We start from the raw sequence: 7500 nt of genomic DNA, 5'->3' as shown, positions 1-7500 counted from the left end.
CGAAGCAAGCACATTCCAAAAGCAAAGTCCTAAGATATATATACCCCACCATGTGCCTCAAGATTGATCTTAGGGAGAGTAAAAGATGGAAGTTAAATTCAGATGGGGTTTCAAAGACTGGAGAACACTTTACAATAAACAAGATAGAGCTACTTACTGGCAAAAAATTCAATATCCCATTAAGGAAAGGCCACCAATTTCTATACGTACCACAGTCAAATAAATTATGCAAATTAGCATGTGGAGGTTCATTTCTTTTGGAACCATAGGCTGTACAAGATTAAAATTGCTCCTAAGTACAGAACAAGTGAAGTAGGAATGGAAAATGGCAAAATAGTTTTCTAAGACTTAATAGAAGTACTGAGACAACCTGCACAATTTAGACAAGAATTGAATTTGAAAATGATATGTCATGTCGAACTGATTTTGTCATAAAAAAGTTGGTCGATTTGTTCTTTGCTTGCAAAATTTCTTGACTTTTTATCTGCAGGTATCTTAAGTGGAATCGAATTAATTTGTCCAGAGCTATATACCTAAAATATGGAACGCTTCACGAATTTGCGTGTCATCCTTGCGCAGGGGCCATGCTAATCTTCTCTGTATCGTTCCAATTTTAGTATATGTGCTGCCGAAGCAAGCACATTCCAAAAGCAAAGTCCTAAGATATATATACCCCACCATGTGCCTCAAGATTGATCTTAGGGAGAGTAAAAGATGGAAGTTAAATTCAGATGGGGTTTCAAAGACTGGAGAACACTTTACAATAAACAAGATAGAGCTACTTACTGGCAAAAAATTCAATATCCCATTAAGGAAAGGCCACCAATTTCTATACGTACCACAGTCAAATAAATTATGCAAATTAGCATGTGGAGGTTCATTTCTTTTGGAACCATAGGCTGTACAAGATTAAAATTGGTCCTAAGTACAGAACAAGTGAAGTAGGAATGGAAAATGGCAAAATAGTTTTCTAAGACTTAATAGAAGTACTGAGACAACCTGCACAATTTAGACAAGAATTGAATTTGAAAATGATATGTCATGTCGAACTGATTTTGTCATAAAAAAGTTGGTCGATTTGTTCTTTGCTTGCAAAATTTCTTGACTTTTTATCTGCAGGTATCTTAAGTGGAATCGAATTAATTTGTCCAGAGCTATATACCTAAAATATGGAACGCTTCACGAATTTGCGTGTCATCCTTGCGCAGGGGCCATGCTAATCTTCTCTGTATCGTTCCAATTTTAGTATATGTGCTGCCGAAGCAAGCACATTCCAAAAGCAAAGTCCTAAGAGTTATATACCCCACCATGTGCCTCAAGATTGATCTTAGGGAGAGGGAAAGTTGGAAGTAAAATTTAAATAGGGTATTATAAACTGGAGAACATTAACAAGATAGAGCTGCTAACTGGCAAAAAAATTCAATATCCCATTAAGAAATAGCCATCGATTTCCATACATACCACAGTGAAACAAATTATGAAAATTGGCATGTAGAGGTTCATTTCTTCAAAACCATAGACTGTACTAGACTAAAATTGCTTCTTTGCATTCTTTGGCTAGGATGGCACTTGACAAAAATGGGTGCTCTTTGCCAGGCACCCCTGTGCATCTAAGCAGCCAGGTTTCCAGACATCAGCAAAATCTCCAGCCAAAAAAACATTTACTGCCCATTAAATAACCATTCTTTTTTATAACTTTATAGTTTATAGCATTTAGTTTAGGGAGACTAAAGAATTTTACTTCTAAATGTTTTTAGTTTATAATACTAATCATATGCTAATCACCATTTATGTAATCGGTTAATGTCAAATAAGTGGGCAAAAAGGTAAAAAATGACATAGTTTACACTTAAAATGTATTTGTTGCTAAACAAATTTGGATATATGCAAATTATGTAACTGCTAAACTTTAAGATTGTAAATTAAGTATTGTGTGCACTATCTTTTGGCTCAATTAACAATAAAAGTAAAAAATACAGATGAATAGCATATGGTAAGTATTATAAATTAATAATATATATATATTTTGAAGCCACAACTTGGTCTCCCTAATTGTATTGGTATATGATTTAAACTAGCCCTAACATTTTATTTTTATATTTGTACATTCTGTTAGAGGTGCTTATGTGTTGTGAATGGCTCCTTGGTTTGACATCTAATACATTATGTGTTCAGTTCTTATTTTTGTGGAACAGAGTTAAAAAAAGAATTTTTAGAAGTCTAGTATATTCATGGGTGCTTGGGGAGTTTCTTGATAGAACATTATGTGTAGGGGGAGAAGCTAGGCATTTGTTCTTTGTGGAAAGGGTCTTAAATCTCATGCATTAAGCAAATTAGGTGATTGCAGCATGCACCATGGGCTTCAATAATTATATAATAGCAGATTTGATTTGCTGGAGATTGTGGTTTTGTACTGTACAATTGTCTAGAGTTATGAATAGGTATTGGATAAAGAAAGATAGATTTTTCCACTGTACCAAGCAGAACCTATTGGGTGCAGCAGTGCATATTCATGCCTTCAGGCCTGGAGTGACTTGGAGGGGGCACCTGTCCCTTACGTTTCCGCTTCGACCAATAGATACACCCCTGCAAGTTCAATAAGAATTGAAGGTGGCTAAATAATTTTCTAAGTTTAAATATAACTGAGGCAGTCTGCACAATTCACACAATGATAAGTCATGTCTAACTGATGACATCATACAAGAGTTGGTCGATTTGTTCTTTGCTTGCAAAATTTCTTACCTTTTTATCTGCAGGTATCATTAAGTGGAAAAGAATTAATTTGTCCAGAGCTATATACCTAAAATATGGAACGCTTCACGAATTTGCGTGTCATCCTTGCGCAGGGGCCATGCTAATCTTCTCTGTATCGTTCCAATTTTAGTATATGTGCTGCCGAAGCAAGCACATTCCAAAAGCAAAGTCCTAAGATATATATACCCCACCATGTGCCTCAAGATTGATCTTAGGGAGAGTAAAAGATGGAAGTTAAATTCAGATGGGGTTTCAAAGACTGGAGAACACTTTACAATAAACAAGATAGAGCTACTTACTGGCAAAAAATTCAATATCCCATTAAGGAAAGGCCACCAATTTCTATACGTACCACAGTCAAATAAATTATGCAAATTAGCATGTGGAGGTTCATTTCTTTTGGAACCATAGGCTGTACAAGATTAAAATTGCTCCTAAGTACAGAACAAGTGAAGTAGGAATGGAAAATGTTAAAATAGTTTTCTAAGACTTAATAGAAGTACTGAGACAACCTGCACAATTTAGACAAGAATTGAATTTGAAAATGATATGTCATGTCGAACTGATTTTGTCATAAAAAAGTTGGTCGATTTGTTCTTTGCTTGCAAAATTTCTTGACTTTTTATCTGCAGGTATCTTAAGTGGAATCGAATTAATTTGTCCAGAGCTATATACCTAAAATATGGAACGCTTCACGAATTTGCGTGTCATCCTTGCGCAGGGGCCATGCTAATCTTCTCTGTATCGTTCCAATTTTAGTATATGTGCTGCCGAAGCAAGCACATTCCAAAAGCAAAGTCCTAAGATATATATACCCCACCATGTGCCTCAAGATTGATCTTAGGGAGAGTAAAAGATGGAAGTTAAATTCAGATGGGGTTTCAAAGACTGGAGAACACTTTACAATAAACAAGATAGAGCTACTTACTGGCAAAAAATTCAATATCCCATTAAGGAAAGGCCACCAATTTCTATACGTACCACAGTCAAATAAATTATGCAAATTAGCATGTGGAGGTTCATTTCTTTTGGAACCATAGGCTGTACAAGATTAAAATTGGTCCTAAGTACAGAACAAGTGAAGTAGGAATGGAAAATGGCAAAATAGTTTTCTAAGACTTAATAGAAGTACTGAGACAACCTGCACAATTTAGACAAGAATTGAATTTGAAAATGATATGTCATGTCGAACTGATTTTGTCATAAAAAAGTTGGTCGATTTGTTCTTTGCTTGCAAAATTTCTTGACTTTTTATCTGCAGGTATCTTAAGTGGAATCGAATTAATTTGTCCAGAGCTATATACCTAAAATATGGAACGCTTCACGAATTTGCGTGTCATCCTTGCGCAGGGGCCATGCTAATCTTCTCTGTATCGTTCCAATTTTAGTATATGTGCTGCCGAAGCAAGCACATTCCAAAAGCAAAGTCCTAAGAGTTATATACCCCACCATGTGCCTCAAGATTGATCTTAGGGAGAGGGAAAGTTGGAAGTAAAATTTAAATAGGGTATTATAAACTGGAGAACATTAACAAGATAGAGCTGCTAACTGGCAAAAAAATTCAATATCCCATTAAGAAATAGCCATCGATTTCCATACATACCACAGTGAAACAAATTATGAAAATTGGCATGTGGAGGTTCATTTCTTCAAAACCATAGACTGTACTAGACTAAAATTGCTTCTTTGCATTCTTTGGCTAGGATGGCACTTGACAAAAATGGGTGCTCTTTGCCAGGCACCCCTGTGCATCTAAGCAGCCAGGTTTCCAGACATCAGCAAAATCTCCAGCCAAAAAAACATTTACTGCCCATTAAATAACCATTCTTTTTTATAACTTTATAGTTTATAGCATTTAGTTTAGGGAGACTAAAGAATTTTACTTCTAAATGTTTTTAGTTTATAATACTAATCATATGCTAATCACCATTTATGTAATCGGTTAATGTCAAATAAGTGGGCAAAAAGGTAAAAAATGACATAGTTTACACTTAAAATGTATTTGTTGCTAAACAAATTTGGATATATGCAAATTATGTAACTGCTAAACTTTAAGATTGTAAATTAAGTATTGTGTGCACTATCTTTTGGCTCAATTAACAATAAAAGTAAAAAATACAGATGAATAGCATATGGTAAGTATTATAAATTAATAATATATATATATTTTGAAGCCACAACTTGGTCTCCCTAATTGTATTGGTATATGATTTAAACTAGCCCTAACATTTTATTTTTATATTTGTACATTCTGTTAGAGGTGCTTATGTGTTGTGAATGGCTCCTTGGTTTGACATCTAATACATTATGTGTTCAGTTCTTATTTTTGTGGAACAGAGTTAAAAAAAGAATTTTTAGAAGTCTAGTATATTCATGGGTGCTTGGGGAGTTTCTTGATAGAACATTATGTGTAGGGGGAGAAGCTAGGCATTTGTTCTTTGTGGAAAGGGTCTTAAATCTCATGCATTAAGCAAATTAGGTGATTGCAGCATGCACCATGGGCTTCAATAATTATATAATAGCAGATTTGATTTGCTGGAGATTGTGGTTTTGTACTGTACAATTGTCTAGAGTTATGAATAGGTATTGGATAAAGAAAGATAGATTTTTCCACTGTACCAAGCAGAACCTATTGGGTGCAGCAGTGCATATTCATGCCTTCAGGCCTGGAGTGACTTGGAGGGGGCACCTGTCCCTTACGTTTCCGCTTCGACCAATAGATACACCCCTGCAAGTTCAATAAGAATTGAAGGTGGCTAAATAATTTTCTAAGTTTAAATATAACTGAGGCAGTCTGCACAATTCACACAATGATAAGTCATGTCTAACTGATGACATCATACAAGAGTTGGTCGATTTGTTCTTTGCTTGCAAAATTTCTTACCTTTTTATCTGCAGGTATCATTAAGTGGAAAAGAATTAATTTGTCCAGAGCTATATACCTAAAATATGGAACGCTTCACGAATTTGCGTGTCATCCTTGCGCAGGGGCCATGCTAATCTTCTCTGTATCGTTCCAATTTTAGTATATGTGCTGCCGAAGCAAGCACATTCCAAAAGCAAAGTCCTAAGATATATATACCCCACCATGTGCCTCAAGATTGATCTTAGGGAGAGTAAAAGATGGAAGTTAAATTCAGATGGGGTTTCAAAGACTGGAGAACACTTTACAATAAACAAGATAGAGCTACTTACTGGCAAAAAATTCAATATCCCATTAAGGAAAGGCCACCAATTTCTATACGTACCACAGTCAAATAAATTATGCAAATTAGCATGTGGAGGTTCATTTCTTTTGGAACCATAGGCTGTACAAGATTAAAATTGCTCCTAAGTACAGAACAAGTGAAGTAGGAATGGAAAATGGCAAAATAGTTTTCTAAGACTTAATAGAAGTACTGAGACAACCTGCACAATTTAGACAAGAATTGAATTTGAAAATGATATGTCATGTCGAACTGATTTTGTCATAAAAAAGTTGGTCGATTTGTTCTTTGCTTGCAAAATTTCTTGACTTTTTATCTGCAGGTATCTTAAGTGGAATCGAATTAATTTGTCCAGAGCTATATACCTAAAATATGGAACGCTTCACGAATTTGCGTGTCATCCTTGCGCAGGGGCCATGCTAATCTTCTCTGTATCGTTCCAATTTTAGTATATGTGCTGCCGAAGCAAGCACATTCCAAAAGCAAAGTCCTAAGATATATATACCCCACCATGTGCCTCAAGATTGATCTTAGGGAGAGTAAAAGATGGAAGTTAAATTCAGATGGGGTTTCAAAGACTGGAGAACACTTTACAATAAACAAGATAGAGCTACTTACTGGCAAAAAATTCAATATCCCATTAAGGAAAGGCCACCAATTTCTATACGTACCACAGTCAAATAAATTATGCAAATTAGCATGTGGAGGTTCATTTCTTTTGGAACCATAGGCTGTACAAGATTAAAATTGCTCCTAAGTACAGAACAAGTGAAGTAGGAATGGAAAATGGCAAAATAGTTTTCTAAGACTTAATAGAAGTACTGAGACAACCTGCACAATTTAGACAAGAATTGAATTTGAAAATGATATGTCATGTCGAACTGATTTTGTCATAAAAAAGTTGGTCGATTTGTTCTTTGCTTGCAAAATTTCTTGACTTTTTATCTGCAGGTATCTTAAGTGGAATCGAATTAATTTGTCCAGAGCTATATACCTAAAATATGGAACGCTTCACGAATTTGCGTGTCATCCTTGCGCAGGGGCCATGCTAATCTTCTCTGTATCGTTCCAATTTTAGTATATGTGCTGCCGAAGCAAGCACATTCCAAAAGCAAAGTCCTAAGAGTTATATACCCCACCATGTGCCTCAAGATTGATCTTAGGGAGAGGGAAAGTTGGAAGTAAAATTTAAATAGGGTATTATAAACTGGAGAACATTAACAAGATAGAGCTGCTAACTGGCAAAAAAATTCAATATCCCATTAAGAAATAGCCATCGATTTCCATACATACCACAGTGAAACAAATTATGAAAATTGGCATGTGGAGGTTCATTTCTTCAAAACCATAGACTGTACTAGACTAAAATTGCTTCTTTGCATTCTTTGGCTAGGATGGCACTTGACAAAAATGGGTGCTCTTTGCCAGGCACCCCTGTGCATCTAAGCAGCCAGGTTTCCAGACATCAGCAAAATCTCCAGCCAAAAAAACATTTACTGCCCATTAAATAACCATTCTTTTTTATAACTTTATAGTTTAT

General features: G+C 35.4%; 9 non-coding genes across 9 annotated transcripts in view; all 9 read right to left on the bottom strand.

The window, feature by feature from the left end:
* The window catches only part of LOC148514366 (U6 spliceosomal RNA), a 107-nt gene extending 95 nt beyond the window's left edge, over window positions 1-12 (bottom strand). The window contains exon 1 of the small nuclear RNA XR_015879867.1: window positions 1-12. This exon is cut by the window's left edge and continues 95 nt beyond it. This is a non-coding gene — a small nuclear RNA (U6 spliceosomal RNA).
* A 522-nt stretch (window positions 13-534) lies between these two features.
* LOC148514365 (U6 spliceosomal RNA) lies at window positions 535-641 on the bottom strand. The gene has a single exon (XR_015879866.1). It is a non-coding gene; the product is annotated as a U6 spliceosomal RNA (small nuclear RNA).
* A 522-nt stretch (window positions 642-1163) lies between these two features.
* On the bottom strand, window positions 1164-1270 carry LOC148514364 (U6 spliceosomal RNA). The gene has a single exon (XR_015879865.1). It is a non-coding gene; the product is annotated as a U6 spliceosomal RNA (small nuclear RNA).
* A 1531-nt stretch (window positions 1271-2801) lies between these two features.
* LOC148514363 (U6 spliceosomal RNA) lies at window positions 2802-2908 on the bottom strand. The gene has a single exon (XR_015879864.1). It is a non-coding gene; the product is annotated as a U6 spliceosomal RNA (small nuclear RNA).
* A 522-nt stretch (window positions 2909-3430) lies between these two features.
* LOC148514362 (U6 spliceosomal RNA) lies at window positions 3431-3537 on the bottom strand. The gene has a single exon (XR_015879863.1). It is a non-coding gene; the product is annotated as a U6 spliceosomal RNA (small nuclear RNA).
* Window positions 3538-4059: 522 nt separating this feature from the next.
* LOC148514361 (U6 spliceosomal RNA) lies at window positions 4060-4166 on the bottom strand. The gene has a single exon (XR_015879862.1). It is a non-coding gene; the product is annotated as a U6 spliceosomal RNA (small nuclear RNA).
* A 1531-nt stretch (window positions 4167-5697) lies between these two features.
* Window positions 5698-5804, bottom strand: LOC148514360 (U6 spliceosomal RNA). The gene has a single exon (XR_015879861.1). It is a non-coding gene; the product is annotated as a U6 spliceosomal RNA (small nuclear RNA).
* Window positions 5805-6326: 522 nt separating this feature from the next.
* Window positions 6327-6433, bottom strand: LOC148514359 (U6 spliceosomal RNA). The gene has a single exon (XR_015879859.1). It is a non-coding gene; the product is annotated as a U6 spliceosomal RNA (small nuclear RNA).
* A 522-nt stretch (window positions 6434-6955) lies between these two features.
* Window positions 6956-7062, bottom strand: LOC148514358 (U6 spliceosomal RNA). The gene has a single exon (XR_015879858.1). It is a non-coding gene; the product is annotated as a U6 spliceosomal RNA (small nuclear RNA).
* Window positions 7063-7500: the final 438 nt, after the last annotated feature.

The sequence above is a fragment of the Taudactylus pleione genome, unplaced genomic scaffold (genome assembly GCF_031769625.1).
Source record: "Taudactylus pleione unplaced genomic scaffold, aTauple2 ptg000262l, whole genome shotgun sequence".
Lineage (NCBI taxonomy): Eukaryota > Metazoa > Chordata > Amphibia > Anura > Myobatrachidae > Taudactylus > Taudactylus pleione.
This window is presented reverse-complemented; position numbering and strand designations above follow the sequence as displayed.